The sequence below is a fragment of the Saccopteryx bilineata genome, chromosome 8 (assembly GCF_036850765.1).
Source record: "Saccopteryx bilineata isolate mSacBil1 chromosome 8, mSacBil1_pri_phased_curated, whole genome shotgun sequence".
NCBI classification, from domain to species: domain Eukaryota; kingdom Metazoa; phylum Chordata; class Mammalia; order Chiroptera; family Emballonuridae; genus Saccopteryx; species Saccopteryx bilineata.
Window position 1 is genome coordinate 74,466,460 of NC_089497.1, and position 19,234 is coordinate 74,485,693.

Below are 19,234 nucleotides of genomic sequence, written 5' to 3' on the forward strand. Positions count from 1 at the left end.
TTGTCTTCCTGGTGTTGAGTTTTACAAGTTCTATTCAATGCAATACCAATTAAAATACCAATGACATACTTCAAAGATATAGAACACATATTCCAAAAATTTATATGGAACCAAAAGAGGACACGAATAGCCTCAGCAATCTTAAAAAAGAAGAATAAAGTGGGAGGTACCACACTTCCTGATATCAAGTTATACTACAAGGCCATTGTACTCAAAACAGCCTGGTACTGGCATAAGAACAGGCATATAGATCAATGGAACAGAATAGAGAACCCAGAAATAAACCTACAGTTCTATTGTAACCGTGAGTGGAAAAATTCTGCTTGACCTTTTGACTAAAATTAAAGAAAGCAGGAATTGACCGCTCCCTACCATAAACTACTTAGAAATTTGCTTAGAGCTAGTTCACAGGAGGCAGCTGGACCCCAACCTGCTTACGCGAATAGGTATGTGTTCCTGATAAAGATAGAGATAGGATAAGGGTTAACGACTAACTGCCAACTCAGCTTCTGTAAATGGTTGCTTGCTTGCCTACCAAAGTATAAAAGCCCTTGCAAAAAGACTGAGAGTGCTCTTGGCCACCTTTTTGCCTTGAGCCCGCTCGCGAGTGTAATAAACTTTTTCTTCTGTTTTACCCACACACTTGGGTCTAGAGTCTTCGTGGTGCGCCCTCAGTCAACACTATGGACAACTGATATTTGACAAAGGAGGTAAGGAAATACAATGGAATAAAGACAGCCTCTTTAACAAATGGTGTTGGGAAAATTGGACAGCTACCTGCAAAAAAAAAATGAATCTAGATCACCAGCTTACACCACTCACAAAAATAAACTCAAAATGGATAAAAGACTTGAATGTAGGCCATGAAACCATAAGCATCTTAGAAGAAAACATAGGCAGTAAGCTCTCGGACATCTCTCAGAGCAATATATTTGCTGATTTATCTCCACGGGGAAGTGAAATAAAAGACAGGATAAACAAATGGGACTATATCAAACTAAAAAGCTTTTGCACAGCTAAAGACAACAAGAACAGAATAAAAAGACAAACTACACAATGGGAGAACATATTTGACAATACGTCTGATAAGGGGTTAATAACCAAAATTTATTAGAAAACTTTTCTTGATTTCACAGAAAGTAATAAGATTTTTTTTACCAGGACCACTTTAATACTTCCTGTTCTATTAACACTTTACTCATAGCATATATTGTTTTCCCTTCTTAACTCATCCTACATGATCTTGGTCCTTCCCTATTAGTTTCCCTTCTTTCCTAACCAAGCCCCTAAGTAAGGGTTTGTTACTCTTTTTTATTCACCTTCTATTTTATTTTTTATCAGTTTCTGTGGAGTTCTGGGTTCCCTCAGAAGCAGACTCAGTGATAAGCATTCAAGTGCAAGTGTAGTAAGGTACCAAAAAGCTGCAAAACTAATATTGATATTCTAGGAGGGAAGGTCAGGCTTTTCTGTCCTGTCCTTCTTTTGGGGAGGGGAGGGAGAAGAATGTAGAAGTTTCTGGCTTGCAAGAACAATGGGTCATTTAGTTTTAAATCTAAAATAAAGATTAACTGAGGAACTTCTTCTCTTTCAATGGGAGACAGAATTTACATACCACCTTGCATTGATTGTGGTTCCTCCCCCTTCCTGGAATCCTGAGAGTAACATACCTCTGGGCAGAGGAGGAGAGCTATATACTAAAAGATTTGTATATATCTTTGATTGTATTACCTTGAAAGTTTTAAAGTCTCTTTGGATCCCCTAACAAATGTAAGCTTGTGAAATGATGTCATGCTCCCCCCCAGCCTGTATGTAATCAAGGGTATATAACCAGCCTCTGAAATTTATTTGATGCACATGATTTGGGTCTGCAAATGCCCCGTGTCAGCCATATGCAGCCAGCATATTAAATAAATCTCCTCCTTTAATAAAATCCTTCGAAATTCATCTGGACTTGGTGTCTCTGCATGAACCCACGGAATTTAGGTACGGGTACTTTACAACACAAGTAAAATGAACCCAGGTGTAAAGCCAGTATCCACGGCCAGGGCCACTATCACAGCCACCCGGCCCATGCAGGTTCGCATTGGATTCAGACAGTCGGTAAAGAAGCAGCAGAGCCAAGAACTGATGGGCCATAGTCTTTAATTCTAGCTTGCACCCGGCCGGCAAGTAAAAATGCACACTGGGCTCCAAAACCCACTCACATTCAGTGCTCACAAAGCTACTGACTTATCCGAGTTTCCTAGAATCAAAGGTTTCTAGCTCACCAGCCTTATTCTCCTCAGTTCCCCATCTCCTTCCTTATCCCAGATACAAACTCTACACAAACTGGCATCTCACTCAGCAGTCCGCCATCTTGGCTGCTTCTCCTGGCCACATGACCTCTTTCTGCTCTCTGCTCTGCTCCCTCTGCTCTCTCATGCTTGTCATCCCAGGAACCAAGAGGGCAAACTCTCGTTCTGTCCCCATTTTATAGTGTAGAAATCCAAACCCTTAATCCAATATACATAACAGGGAAGTCTCTAATACAAAGTCACTTCTCTGAGGCATGATTGGATTGTACCACCTTACATCAAAAAAGGGTGGGAAAGGCTTAATCCCAAAACCAAGCCCCAGGCTACAACGATCCTGCCTGCCCCCCAACACACATTAATATCACCTGGGCGACGGCCTCCTCGTGGGCAGCATAATCTTTAACAAAGTGAGCATAATACATTTTATCTGCCCAACAATCCATCCCTATGCTCACTTTACTACCCACAATTTACATCACCAGCATTCCTGTGCAAGGAAATTAGAACATTACACAGATTACAACAGCAAAAATCATACAGTTTCAACAATTACAAAGGTACATTTCACCATTCTCTCAGTACTTAGCCCAAAGCGCAAAATGTCCTCGGCCTTCTTTCTAGCCACGGGAAAAACTTCCCGGGGTAGGGGAGTGCTTCCAGCAAAGCCACCCCCCACCCCCATCAGGGTATTTCACATTGTCCAAAATCCGTAATCCGTAAATCCATCCAACAATGAAGCCAATGCCCACTCCTGTCATAGTCCAGGAAATCAGTCCGTGCACATGGGGCGTCAGCCACCCCCCTCATCCCTGCCGTCCTGGCAGGTCTTACACTGTCCCAAAGAGGAGCATATGGCAATGGCAGTCAGCATTTCCATCTCTGCTCCGGATAGCATGTCCAGCCCTATGTCCCCAAATCGCAGAACTACCGGGGCCGCAGTAGGTGCTCCTTCCAGCTGGGCTTCCATCTTCTGGAGACTGCAGATCACAACTCCAGTCCGATTCTCCTCATCCTCCAAAGAGGAACTGAAAACACCAGCTCCTGCCGCTGCTGGCTCTCCGCAACATCCAGGGCAAGCTGCAACTCACGAACCTCTGAATCCTCCTCCAGCGTTTGCTCCATTTCCAGGCGAATCTCGCAAACCTGGTCGGCCTCCTCCTCCAGCATTTCCTCGAGCTCCAGGGTCAGCATCGGTTTCTCCTGCGTTTGCTCCAGCTCCTTCCGCTGCTCGGTTTGCAGGTCCCAGGCAGCCTCTTCCACAGAGCTCTCCGTTTCCTCACGCATGGCTGTAAAAGTCAGCCAGCCTACGATCCCCAAGAGGACAGCCATGGGGAACCCTAACAGCAGCCAGTCCTCTACTCCACCACTCAAAGGCTCCTTGCCGATCTGTATCGAATCCTGCCACAGACTACGCCAAATGTAAAGCCAGGAGCCACGGCCAGGGCCACTATCACAGCCACCCGGCCCATGCAGGTTCGCATTGGATTCAGACAGTCGGTAAAGAAGCAGCAGAGCCAAGAACTGATGGGCCATAGTCTTTAATTCTAGCTTGCACCCGGCCGGCAAGTAAAAATGCACACTGGGCTCCAAAACCCACTCACATTCAGTGCTCACAAGACTACTGACTTATCCGAGTTTCCTAGAATCAAAGGTTTCTAGCTCACCAGCCTTATTCTCCTCAGTTCCCCATCTCCTTCCTTATCCCAGATACAAACTCTACACAAACTGGCATCTCACTCAGCAGTCCGCCATCTTGGCTGCTTCTCCTGGCCACATGACCTCTTTCTGCTCTCTGCTCTGCTCCCTCTGCTCTCTCATGCTTGTCATCCCAGGAACCAAGAGGGCAAACTCTCGTTCCGTCCCCATTTTATAGTGTAGAAATCCAAACCCTTAATCCAATATACATAACAGGGAAGTCTCTAATACAAAGTCACTTCTCTGAGGCATGATTGGATTGTACCACCCTACATCAAAAAAGGGTGGGAAAAGCTTAATCCCAAAACCAAGCCCCAGGCTACAACGATCCTGCCTGCCCCCCAACACACATTAATATCACCTGGGCGACGGCCTCCTCGTGGGCAGCATAATCTTTAACAAAGTGAGCATAATACATTTTATCTGCCCAACACCAAGAAATACATTAGGAGTGGAAGAAAGCAAGACAGGAAAGAGAAGAAAACCAATAACCAATAGAGTGTGTGTAATCCAACAATCACTCTTATGCTGAAAATTCTAATCTTTCTCTGCAGATCATGTCTTAAGTCCTAGGTCCATGTTTATAAACCTATTAAATACCCCTAACTGAATACCTAGAGCAGCTCCAACCCAACATAATCAAGTATTGGTGTCAAAGATTCAAAGACTGGCTCTCCTACTTGCTACATATACAACATTAAACAAATTATTTAAACTCCATAATTTTCAGATTACTCCTCTGAAAAACCAGGACAATTATAATCAATATTAGCACTATAGTGTGTGAATATTGTTTTGAGGAATAAATGATATTGTTTGTGTTAATCACTAAGCACAGTGACTGCACATAAAAAAGGATCAGCAATCACAGCTTCCATTATCAGTGTAATAAGAACTTTCTCCACAAATTTATTTCTTATTATGTATTCCTGGTCTTTGTTAATGACATCATCATCTACCCACTCACATCAGAAATTTTTGAATCATCCCAGCATCTCTTCTCACTTTCAGCATCAGGCACCATATTCTGCCAATTTCACCTCCCACATATTTCTTAAATTTGTCATTTCCTTCTCTTCCTTCTCCCACTGCCTTAATGCCAACTCTCGTCATTTCTCACTTAGATTAGAATCCCTTAGGAAGTCTTTCTGCCCACAATGCCTAGCATAGTGTCTGACACAAAGTAATCATTTAATAAATGTTTGAATGAATGAATATTATCAAATCGTTTCTACTGTAATAAATGGTACCACTGCCTTGGATGGTACCTGGCTGTCTAAGAGACTTTCTTGACTCCACTTTATTCCTCCTAGTACACCTTTAATTCATAGCAACCCTGTTGCCTCTACTTCCAAAATATACCCAGAGTCCAAGCATTAAACTCTTCTCCTGATACAGTCCGCGTTTGATACCAGCCTCCTCTGTCCACCCAGACCCCCCTCTTCTTTCTTTATATCTACCTCATGAAAACTGATGTCATTAAATTATAAATTAGGTCTTACCATGCCTCTGCTTAATACCTTCCTATGGCCTCTCGATAAACTCTTTAATGGCACCTACAAGAACTCCAAAGTCCTCTCTTGACTTTTCCCACCTAATTTCATTCCCATTGCTCCTTTGGTCACTTTATTTAGGCTACAATGGCCTTTGTGCTGTACTGGAGCCTACCAAACCTGTACCTTTTGCATTTGTTGTTTTCTGCTTGGACCAACCACTTTATTCATTGCACAGCTGCATCCTTCTCATTAATGAAGTCTTAGTTCCCCACCCTTATCTTACTATCTAATTTATATCTTCACATCTTATTGTCTATCTCCCTGGCCCACTCCTATAACATTTGCTGCTTGAGGCAGAATTTGTTTCCTTTAGTACTATCTCCCTGAACCCAGAACAGTGCCCAGCACATAATGGGAACTCAATAAGTATACTTATCAACAAACATTTATTAAATATTCTGTTAAAACTAGGTTCTGTAGAACACATAAAGAAGTAAAATATTAAAAGATATCAACAAAATATTAATAGCAGTAAGAACAAGATCAAGAACTTTAATACATATAAATAAGAATGAAAAATAAATTAGAAAATTAAAAATAATTTGTTAAGATAATATTGTGTGTTTCTTTTTGAAAAATGTCTTAATTATTATTAACATAGAGCAATAAATGAAAATTTCTAGTTGAGTATTATGATAAAATGTCCTGTAGCAATTCTAATAAAGAAGTAATATTTTATGGCCAGTAGAAGTCTAAGAAGACTTCTATTACTCAAGTTACTTAGTAGACAAATAATTATTTGTCATAGTGTATATTGTACATTTTTCCTCATTAATTTATTTCTACAAAATTTTAAAATATCAATATTAACATCTTAATGAAGTAAAACATTCCTTTTTTTTAAAGATTTTATTTACTCATTTTAGAGAGGAGAAAGAGAATAAAAAAGGGGGGAGGGGCCCTGGCCGGTTGGCTCAGGGTAGAGCGTCAGCCTGGCGTGCGGGGGACCCGGGTTCCATTCCCGGCCAGGGCACATAGGAGAAGCGCCCATTTGCTTCTCCACCCCCTCCCCCTCCTTCCTCTCTGTCTCTCTCTTCCCCTCCTGCAGCCAAGGCTCCATTGGAGCAAAGATGGCCCGGGCACTGGGGATGGCTCCTTGGCCTCTGCCCCAGGCACTAGAGTGGCTCTGGTCGCGGCAGAGCGACGCTCTGGTGGGCAGAGCGTCGCCCCTGGTGGGCGTGCCAGGTGGATCCCGGTCGGGCGCATGTGGGAGTCTGTCTGTCTCTCCCCGTTTCCAGCTTCAGAAAAATAAAAAAAATAAAAAAGGGGGGGGGGAGGAGCAGGAAGCATCAACTCCCATATGTAACTTGACCAGGCAAGGTCGGGGTTTCAAACCAGTAACTTCAGCCTTCCAGGTTGATACTGTATCCACTGCGCCACCACAGATCAGGCCATAAAACATTCAAAGTTCTGACTTTTTGATGGATGAGTTGAAATATGATGTGTGTGTGTGTGTGTATGTGTGTGTTTGTAGGAGCAGTTAGCAGATACCTAAGGAAGATGCTTCTGGTTTGGGGGGACCTCTGACTGCTTAGCAAATTATAGCCGTTTGCCACAGCCTCCTCATTTTACTTAACAATTTTACTGGACATTCTGAACAAATTTTTGAGTTACATTTCATCTCCCTGGAGAGATCCTGTACCAAAGCAGTTATTATAGTAAACTTGAGCTGAGAAGCAAATTGATTTAAGAACATTCTCATAATTCCCATTACCAGAGAATGCTGCTGCTTTTAATTATAGCACAGATGTCTAGAGTGTTATTTAGAAACAAAAAGAAAATAAAACTATCATGCTATTTTTTTTTAAATGAAGGGGCAGGAGAATGAGTGTATTAGTGCTGTCATGATTGAGGCGAGTGTCTGTAATTCCCATTGTGAGATAATTTGATATCATTAACTACTTCTTAAATTCTATTTAGGTCAATCATGATAAAGTGAGACACATAAAAATCACTTTATTAATAAAGAGCTCAGGATTATATGGCTTAGCCAAAAAGAAAAAAATAAATAAATGCAAATACTTTTATTAATACCAATACAAAATCTGAGAAGTAGTCTCATTCTCACTTCCAGAACCAGGCAATGACAGACAAATCAGAGTACTTAGAAAAATTAGTGCTGGTGGTTTTGTAATTTTTTCACCCAAAATATTGGTAAATGTAAATTTTCAATTATGTAGATTTCAGAATTGACATTGAAAAGTATAAGACAGCTTTTATGGCAAAAATTTATGACTGATGTCACCAAATATTTCCTGTTCTTTTGGACACTTAGTTAAACTATATTTTCCAGCCTTCTTTGCAGTTAGATGTGGGCATGTGAGTGAAGGTTGGCCAATAGAATGAGATCAAAGATGATGCAGATTCTTTTAAGACTGGTCCATAACCTGACCAGTGGTATAGCACAGTAGATTGAGAGTCAGCTGGGATGATGAGGGCCCTGGTTTGAAACCCTGAGCTCACTGGCTATAGCATGGCCTTGTGGGCTTGAGTGTGGGCTTGCCAGCTTGAGTGCAGTGCAGAATCATTGAAATGACCCAAAAGTCACTGGCTTGTGAGCAAAGATTGCTGTCTTGAAGCCCAAGGGCTATAGCTTAAGCCCAAGGTCATTGCCTTGAGCAAGGGATCACTGGCTTGTTTTGAGCCCCTCCCCCCCATCAAGGCACATATGAGAAGCAATCAATAAACAGCTAAAGTAAAGCAACTATGTGTTAGTGCTTCTCATCTCTCCTCTCCACCACATCCTTTCCTGTCTCTCTCTCTCTAAAAAACAAACAAACAAACAACACAACACTGGTCCTCCTTACCTTCTGATTTGATGCAAAAGAATACAGTGACTTTGAAAGCAACAAGTTGAAATTACAGAGCCACAAGAGAAAAGATTCTGGGTCCTTGAACCATTTAGTAGAAAGCCACTTGTCAATCAGAATTTTACCTAAATAAATAAACTTTTGTTATGTTAAGTCTGTGTGTGGGGGTGTTATTTCTAAAGTGTCATCTTTCCATATTCAGCTGTTTCGACTCATTGCTTATAAATGAAAGGTCCTATTGCTTCTGTCACAAGCTTTTATAAAAAGTGCTGAGACTTATGATTAAATTCCTACCACATTCTTTTTTTTTTACAAGGAATAACTCTTGCCCAATTAGAGATAACTGCATTTCTTGTGACTATGCCACCTTCTATAGCAGGTTTGTAAAGAACTTGATAAACTAGATTTGGTGAGTTGACCTCATTTTATCTAGAAGAAACACATTCCATCATGGTATAAAAGGAAAATTAGTGGAAATTAGAGTTTACAAAGAAGAGAAGAAAATACCAGGAGACATACCATTACCAGTCTCCATGAGCTCAGCATTGCCATACCTTGGTGCTGTCTGCGATGTCATTGAGCCTTATGGCCTTTCTACTTGTATTGAGTATTCTGAGGTGTATGTGGTTACATCAGAAGGTGCAGAGTGATTTTCTGTAAAGAAGCAAATTACAAGTTCTCTAGTGATCATGATAGAGTTATTCTGAAGACTAAGTAAATTTAACATATATAAAGTTATTAAGACATTTCTTGATAGGGGCCGAGCACTTAAGAAATATTAGCTTTTCTGGGGGGAGGGGAGGGGCACAAAGAAAATCAGATAGAAGGTGACGGAAGACAATTTGACTTTGGGTGAGGGGAATGCAGCATAATCAAATGTCAAAATAATCTGGAGATGTTTTCTCTGAAAATATGTACCCTGATTTATCAATGTCACTGCATTAAAATTAATAAAAATGAGATTAAAAACAGTGCTGAGAATTTAAAATAGTATCTTTAACCTCAGAATCTTATGTTTTCTCACTTTGTATATAACTTTCCAATAATAATTTCCAATTAGAAAAATTCTGTCCATTGGTAGTATATGGTATTGCATAACTTCTTAGAAAGCTAAGAGCTTCCTCACTGAACTTTTTAAAAGTCCTATAAATTTATGCATTAATGACTTTTTAGACCAGTTAGTTAACAATGAAAGTCAAACAGTTACATAGTTCAGAACTGTGGACTTAAATTATAGAGGAAATTATGATAAAATAAAATAATTATATTAAGCAATTCTAAGATTTACAATCATTATTCTCAAATAGCATACCAAAAAGAAATACCTCTGAAAAAAATATTTCTGAGCTCAGATCATGAGTCATCATTTTCAAGCAGTTGGTAAAAGATATTTTTTAAATAAAAAAGAGAAAGGAATTGTCATGTACTGTTGATTGGAATGTAAACTGGCATAGTCACTATAGAAAACAGTGTAAAAGTTCCTCAAAAAATTAAGAATAGAGCTATCAGCAATCCTTCTTCTGGTTATCTACTCCCCCCAAATGAAAACATTTATTAGTAAAGATACATGTACCCTTATGTTCACTGCAGCATCATTCATGGTAACCCAGACATGGAAATAACCTAAGTGCCCTTTGATAAATAAAGAAGAGGTGGTACACATATACAATGGAATACTACTCAGCCATAAAAAATGATTAAATAGGCCCTGGCCGGTTGGCTCAGTGGTAGAGCATCGGCCTGGTGTGCGGAGGTCCCGGGTTCGATTCCTGGCTAGGGCACACAGGAGAGGCGCCCATCTGCTTCTCCACCCCTCCCCCTCTCCTTCCTCTCTGTCTCTCTCTTCCCCTCCCGCAGCCGAGGCTTCATTGGAGCAAAAGATGGCCCAGGTGCTTGGCCTCTGCCCCAGGTGCTAGAGTGGCTCTGGTCGCGACAGAGCGACGCCCCAGATGGGCGGAGCATCGTCCCCTGGTGGGTGTGCCAGGAGGATCCTGGTCAGGCGCATGTGGGAGTCTGTCTGGCTGCCTCCCCGTTTCCAGCTTCAGAAAAATACACACACACAAAAAAAGATTAAATACTGCCATTTGTGACAACATGGATGGATCTTTTTATTCATTTATTTATTTATTTATTTATTCATTTATTTATTATTAAATGAGAGGTGGGGAAGCAGAGAGACAGACTCCCGCATGCACCCCAACTGGGATCCACCCAGCAAGCCTCCTGTGGGGCTATGCTCTGCCCATCTGGAGCAGTTGCTCTGTTGCTCAGCAACTGAGCTATTTTAGCACCTGAAGTGAAGCCATGGTGCTGTCCTCAACACTGGGGCCAACTTGCTCTATTGAACCATGGCTGTAGGAGGTGGGAAGTAGAAAGAGAGAGAGAGAAAGAGAGAGAGAAAAGGAGTGGGAGGGGTGGAGAAGCAGATGGTCACTTCTCCTATGTGTCCTGACTGGGAATTGAACCTGGGACTTTTACAAGCCGGATCAACTCTCTACCACTGAGCCAACTTGGCTGGGGCCAGGATGGATCTCGAGACTATTATGCTAAGTGAAATAATTTAGAAGGAGAAAGTGAAGGACCAAATGATTTTACTCATATGTGAGATGTAAAACAGAAAGCAACAAATAAGCAAAGAAACTCATATATACGGACCACAGCATAGTGGTTATCAGAGTGGAAAGGGTTGGAGGGAGGTAGAAGAGATAAAGGGTCAAACATATGGTGGTGGAAGAAGACTAGACTTTGGATGGTGAGTACACAAGGCAATATATAGATGATGTGTTATAGAATTGTACTCTTGAAACATTATAATGTCATACCAATAAATTTAATAAAAGTAAAACCCATCACCTGCTCTCCAAAGGTGAAAACATTTATGGGTATCCTTTCATGACACCTTGTATTGATTTCTTCAGATAATTATTGATGAAAGGATGATATTGTATCAAAAAATATTCTATCCAGAGATACAATTTTCAATATAAAAGCTTTTATTCTTGGATTTTATGCTCTTTTAAAAACTGAGAACACTTTCATTACTTGGTTGCAAACCAACACTTTTCTCTTAAAAAGTTAATCAATCATACTTCTAGACTCTTACTGTTTAAATGAGAAAACAAACTGTTCCCTGGTTTACAAATTGAAGATTATGGAAATGAATTCCAAGGTGTTAACTCATGCATGCAGTTATATCACTCTATTAGTACTCAATTTGTATATATGAATATTTATGAATACCCAGAGGTTTACAAAGAACATGAGAATTCTTGGTAAGGAAAGACAGAGGTCTTCTTAGTGAAAGTTTGAAGAAGGACCAAACTCATGAAGGTGATAACTTTCTTAGGAACAGAAATTATCAGTTAAAAATATTTTTATAACCATTCTAGTCTAGACATCAAATAATTCATTATTATATATGCTTTCTTTCCTCTCTAATCTAGTCACAGATACACCAACAGAGAGCACTGCTTTTTGAGTGTTCCTAATCTTCCCAGAGTGGAGCAGGACCTTTAAGAGCCCTCATAATAACGCTGAGTTCCCAGCTGATTCTCATGGCAAATCCATTCTTGCTTCCAAGCTCTTGATCAATTCCCATCTAAACAGTACTGTTCCTCTTTGTTCTACTTTATTCCTTCTCTTCTAATTCTACCACTTCCCACTGCCTCCCCCCCAAAGGACAATATTTTATGAAGTCTTTGCCATGGTGTCTTAGTTCTGCCCTCCAGCTTCTCCTCATTCTGCTTCCTCAATCAAAACTTACTTAGTGTAAGGAACAATAACCCGGTTTCAGGCACTCTCAAAACTTTAGCACCTACATGGAAGTTAACGAAATTATCTTGGAATTGAATTTTTCTTTAAATTGGTAAAAGAACAGAAGTATACCTGTGTCAAAAGATTAGGTACAGAAATCATTTTTTAAAAAACACCTAGTAGAATTCCTGGTACATAATAGACACTTAGTAAATATTAGTATTTTAGCCAGTTTTTACCACAAAGAAATTGTCCCCAAACTTAGTAACTTAAAATAACAAGTGGTGATTTATTATTTCCAAGAAGTTAAAAAGGGCTTATCCAGGCCCTTGTTTAGAATGTCTCATGAAGGAAGTAAAGGATCCAAGGAAGCTCCCTTGTGTAGCTAGCAGGTTGGTTCTAGGCTGGGGGCCTCAGTTTCTTTCAGTGATAAATTTTCTGCAGAGCTGCTTAAGTATGCTCAAGGTATGGTGGCTAGCTCTCCTGGAGTGAGTGATCCAAGAAACCAAGGTAAAAATTGCAGTAGTGTTTATGAACTAGCCTTGGAAGTCACACACCACCATTTCCATTGTGTTTTCTTGGTCATACAGATTTAATGGAGAAGGGTGGGGTATTACATAATAATGTGAGTACCAGGAGATATGAATCACTGGAGGCCAGCTACCATGGTCGGATATTGATTTCTTTAGAGAAAACCCTGATAACCTAGATTGCAGTTATACTAACTAGACTGCTTTCCAGTATTCCTTTTTAGGTTAGCTATGTCCAACCCGCCTGCCTTTACTGTTACCTTCTTTTTTCATGCTCTCTCTTTCTCTCTTTCTCTCTCACACACACACCACAGGAGTAGCATACACATATAAACTTTGCACACACTATTTTTTAAGTTGTAATAACTTCTTTTTATAAAATAAAATTTTAATTTAGAGTAGTTTTAGATTTACAGAAAAATTGTGAAGACAATAGAGAGAGTTCTCATATTTCCCACACACCGGGTTTCCCTTGGCAGTGACTTGAAAGAGAGAAGAGGTTTTGATAGGTCAGGATGGAACAATGTAAGCAAAAACTATAAGATTAGAAACTCATTTACTTTTACATGTTGAAGGTGACAGAATCCAGTATTCAAAAGTGATGTGGAATGATACAAATTGGAGAACTAAATGAATCAGATGAAGTTGCTATTCGACTTCAATAAACAATTATTATTAAAGAAATAATTTTAAGAAAATAGATAATAAAACCAGATATGTACTTGTAGGCAATTTGGAAATTTCATGGTCAAAATAATCCAATATTAAATCATTTGTCTTCTAAAACCCATGTTAAAAAATGTTAAATTAAGGTAAGTTTTACATCTTTATAAAATTTGATCATATGAATTCTACAATCTTTTTTAGGCTTCTGCCACAAGATTAAATAGGAAAATAGTAATTGCCACTTTTAAATAAAGAAACAATTCAACTGAATAGTGATTTAGCTTTTGTGAAAATAACTCATCTCAGAGGTAATTACTAAATGGAAGGAGACTCCCTTGATTGGGGTGAAAGCAGTTTTGTTTCACTAAGCAAGATGTTTGTATAATGATCTGCAGTATATAAAGTTAAATTGCATTTAATCCTATGGGGAGAGAAGGGAAGTTATTATTGCCCATTAACACATACGCAGACTGAGGCTCAGGGGAACACTTTCCTGAACAAGTCAAGATCACATATTGAACAGGCGTTAGAAGTAAAGTAGACTAAAGCAAATATTCATAGTTTATAAAAAGATTTAAGGACAGAGATCTGTGGGTAAAATGAGGCAGATTACCTAGATGGTCTGTTCCCTGCTGTGAAACCCAAGTGTGTATGTAGATCCTCAGTGTCTGCCCATGGTAAGTCTGAAGGCACTAAACTTGAGTGGCACTGACTGAAGAAGGGAAGCTGATATTTAAAGATTCTCTCCTTCCCTCTATTTCTTTCTCTCTGACACACACACTACCTTTGAATTTGCTCACATCTAATAATTTTATTACTAAAATGTTGAAGATCAATGATCATGGGGAAATCCTACAGCAGACATCAGAAGCCTCCTGAAATCTCATCCTCCTCTTCCAGACCCAAAGTTTTCCAAACTATCATTTTTAGTGACTCTAAGTCATCCACACCCCCTCCAAAAAAACCCATCATACATCTTAACATGTCAACTCAACTTTTACTTAACTGCATGCAAAATGCAGGTCTAGACATGTCACCTTTACCCCTGCATAAAAACCTTTGATGGCTCTCTGCAAGATAAAGTCAACCTCTTTAGTCTGACATACTTATCTTTTAGATATCATGTCCTCAGGTTCAATTATAACCTCATTTATCACAACTTTACATCATGAGTATTACTCTATAGGCACACTGAACTACCATGTTGTGGGGTAAGAGGAACTGGTGGTCAGACACGCACAAAATTTTCACATGAGCATTTTTACCTGCCCATATTAATCATACTTATAGTCATTACAACAATGGCTCTTCTATTTGCTGAGTGCATGTTTATGACAAGCATTGTAGTAGGTATTTTATATTTTATATTTCAGTTAGCCTTATGAAAAACCTTTTTCAAAATGATTATATCTAGTTTAAGTGTAGAAAACAGATTTAGGTTTTTACTCAGGGACCTACAGCTAGTATGAAGAGGATTCAAGCTCAGATCTCTCTGCCTCGAAAGCTTATTTTCTTCTTCTCATACACTGGCATGAAGAGTTGTGACTCTGGAACCATATGGTATTGGGTTTAAATGTTATCCTTGCCATATACAGGCAGAATAAACTTTGTAAACTGGTTAACTCCAGTTTCCTCATTTGTAAACATTAGGACATTAGTAAGCACCCATTCCATAAAACTTGAGTGAGAATCAAAGGAGAAAATTGACAAAGTGTTTAGTTCCAATTATTATTGCATCTCCTCACCTTTGCTTGGAAAACCCTTAGTAATTTTGTAAAGCATAGGTCAAATATCACTTCCTAAACTGACTCCTTATCCAACTCTGCCAGACAGAATTGTTTTCGCCTAAATTTCCATATGACTTTAGTCTTGTAATGATTTGTCTGTTTCCCATTAGACAAGAAGTTTTGATGTCATGAATTACTCTGTTTTAGTCTAGGTTCCCCACAAAGCAGACTCTGAGACTAGGATTTCAGTCGAGCAATCCTTTAAGATATGCAAAGAACATGTATAAATAAGGGAGGGAGCAATCTGGGAAGGAAAGGCAGCCTTTCAGAGATACACATATTATTTAGTCAACTATTATAGTTGTTACTGATAATTTCTATCTCAGAGGGAAACTGAAAAACTGTGTAAAGTTAAGTACTCAGAATCATTTCACCCAAGAAGGTGAAGCCTGGGTATTTTTATTCCTACACTCATTAATCATTGGTTTCAAGTTACCCCTCTACCACTACAAGCATTTCTGCTTTTTGGTGCACATAGGCATAGTGGGTTCTGGAAACCTGAGGGCAGCTCACCAACAAAGATATCAGTGCTGCCTTTGAAGGCCAGCTGATGTATGGTAAGGGGATCTGTGAGAACAGAGATGGAACCCTGCATGTGACTGCCATAGATGTCTTATACTTCTGTGTAATCACTTTGCATTCCTTTATGCATTCATTTACCTGACCTTGTTCTTTGTCAATCTTCTTTCACTGCAAATTTTTTATACAATGACTGGCATACATTAAGCAACCAATAAATGATTTTAAAAAGAAGGGGAGAAAAAAGAAGTAAAGAAAGGAAAAGAGGGAAAGGAAGAGGAAGGCAAGAGAAATGCATGGAAGGGAAAGGAGAGGAAGGGAAGGAAGATGAGGGGGAGGTAAGGAAGGGAAAGGGAAAGAAACATCCTGTGCCATGATTTGGTATGGAGCAGTATCCCTCCTTTTCACTTCACATGCAAGCAACAAATAAAATGTTGTGGATGCTAAAGAAATAAAGAATTCCCAGGATGTCGTAGATAGAGCTGTCTAAATGTCAATACAAGGTATTTAATATGGAAATAAATGATAAATCAAAGTTATAGTCTCTTACGTTTTCCTTGCCTGATGAAAAGCCAGATAATTGCTACAAAGCTAGTAAGGAACCCTGACCTTTTTCACATGTAGTTTGAGAAAATATTCTGAAAAAAATAAGTGAGGATATTTCTTTCGTGTTGTACTAGGTAATGAGTTTTATAATGGAAACGCAATTGCAAGTTACATAATCAAGTAGGTCAGAGCTATTGATCTAACCCAGTGATGAGACTTCCTGAGTGAATCACATTATTTTGAAAGGATGGCTCAAAAGCTAATAATGGCAAAAGGTCTTACCTGAATTTTTTACTTCCATTAGGATAAGGCTTATTGCTTCTGTACATCAAAAATGTTAGGCTGAAGAAGCTTTGTGTATGTTAGGCTAAAGAAGCAGTGCCACACTTCCTCTGATTAGCTTATATATGCAAATAATACATTGTTTTTATTATTGAGAAACTGGACTAAATTAGAAGTTGATAATTCAGATGTTGATGCCTACTGAATAAATGATAGAAATGGTGGTAAACTGAAGGGCATATATACCTTCTAAAGGGACAGTCATTTCATTATTCAGACCCAACCAATGGCTGGCATGCTAAGCTTTCAGCCTTGGGCTGTCAAATCTCCCAATATTTCCTGAGAACCAAAACCTGACATTTATTTCAATTCTTCAGATTATAATGTGTTGGTACAATTTTTATAGAAAACACAATGTGAGCCAAAGAAGTCTTATGAACCGTGGGCAGAATATAACTCACAGGTTATCATGCACTTTTGGACTAGATGAATCTCAAACTTCCTTTCAGTTATGCAGCTTTTGGGAATGATATATAAAGGCATATGTGCTCTTCTAAGACTGAGATGCCTTTGCATAGAGCTGCTTCTATTCCTACACCTGCTTTCTTTCTGAAAGGGGTTTATGTACCTTGGCTGAGGTCCAGGACAGTCACCAATAATCTTCCTCTGCAGTACCTTTAGCATCATCTTTTCTGATTCCCCAGCTATATGTCCTGAACCTTAAATATTTGTAGAGATAATCATCCCAACTTTGCCTAAATTTCTATTACCATAATGTAAGTTACCTTAAAAATTGGGTAGCTCCCTGTATTTCTCTGCATTCTGGAACCTTGGAGACCTCAACAAATCTCTCCTAACATCTTTATACCCCCTTGATCTTTGATTAAAATGGAATAATTGACCTCCTTCAAGTCCAGGTTATATCTTCAATCCTAGAGGATGCCACTGAAAGTTGGTTAGTTCTTTGAAGTGAGTGATAGTAACACAATCTAGATGTAGGGGGCCAATCTAAGGAGAAGGGCCATAAGAAATACAATGAAAGATGGAGCAAAGTTCAGAGTAGTATGACACAGGAAGGGATGGAACCCAAACTGAAGGGAGACTTGGAGAAAGAATCTCTTTCTCTGAGGTAGATGGGACAAGTAAGAACTTCTGGAGCCAAACTGTTGTGAAGAGAGAATATCATATGGCCACTTGCCTTCAATCTTTTCTGTAAACTAGAAACTAATGTTATAGTATTTAGAAAGTGAATGCCAGTAGGTTAATCTTTGAGAAACAAGAACAAGATTAAGAAGAGGTTCTTTGGAAAATGTCATAGGTAGACAAATGTAGCTGATTTAAAAAAACACACATAGCACCAAATAAATTTAATATTTAATAGATTTGAGGTAGCAAGAACCCAATGTGGAACAAAATGAACCAGTGTGCTTTAAGAAAGTAATTAGTAGCTTTAAGATAACTGAAGAATGAAAAAGAGCCTAGGGCAGGCAGAAAAAGGGAAATTCTAGTTTCATAGATCTGGGATGTAAACTATTCTGAGGGGCGCCAAGTTTCAGGTATGGTCAGGCCTGTGAGTAGCTCAGATAGAGTAGAGATAATGTCCATATATAAAGATATATTTAGAAGGTCAAGGAACTGTGACCCAGTGGAGGAAGATGTTAAAATTACTAAGGTGTGTAGCAGTGGAGGACAAATACTAAAATGTTTGATGAAGGTAAGAAGTTACTACCAAGGTGTTGGTCAAATAAGTTTTTAAATATGATATATATATATATATATATATATATATATATATATATATTTGCTAATTTATAGTTTGTATTGGGTGTGGGGGACAGGCTGTAAGCAGGCCAGGTTGTTATAGCCTAACGCTTAGTTTTAAGCCTAAGCTTTTCCCCATACCAGGGGTCCCCAAAATTTTTACACAGGGGGCCAGTTCACTGTCCCTCAGACCATTGGAGGGCCAGACTATAAAAAACTATGAACAAATCCTTATGCACATTGCACATATCTTATTTTAAAGTAAAAAAATAAAATGAGAACAAATACAATATTTAAAATAAAGAATAAGTAAATTTAAATCAACAAACTGACCAGTATTTCAATGGAAATTATGCTCCTCTCACTGACCACTAATGAAAGAGGTACCCCTTCCGGAAGTGCGGTGGGGGCCAGATAAATGGCCTCAGGGGGCTGCATGAGGCCCATGGGCCATAGTTTGGGGACCCCTGCCCCCCACCCTTGACTGATTGTATGATGTGGGGTGGTGCACTCTCATGAGGAATCCCATTATGCCTCAGATAAGTGCCTTTGTATCAAAGACTTCCTTATTTGTATACTGAATTAAAGGTTTTGATTTCTACACTATAAAATAGGGGCAGACCGGGAGCTTGCTCTCTTGGTTCCTGAGATTAGCATTAGAGAGCAGAGAGCAGAAACAGGCCACATGGAGGAGAGGAGAAGCAGCCAAGATGGCAGAATGCTGAAGGAAAAGCCAGTTTGTAAAGAGTTTGTGCAGAGAGAAGGAGATGGGGAACAAAGATGAATAAGGCTAGTGAGCTAGAAACCTTTGACTCTAGAAAATTCAGATAAGTCAGTAGCTTTGTGAGCACTGAATGAGTGGGTTTTGAAGCAAAGTGTGTGTTTTTACTTGCCCACCAGGTACAAGCTAGGATTAAAGGTAATGGCCCACCAGTTCTTGGCTCTGTTTTTTCATTACCATCTGTAAGGCCAGGAGCCGCCACTGTGGCCATTCACATGCAGGTTCCCATTGGATTTGGGCAGATAGTGGAGTTG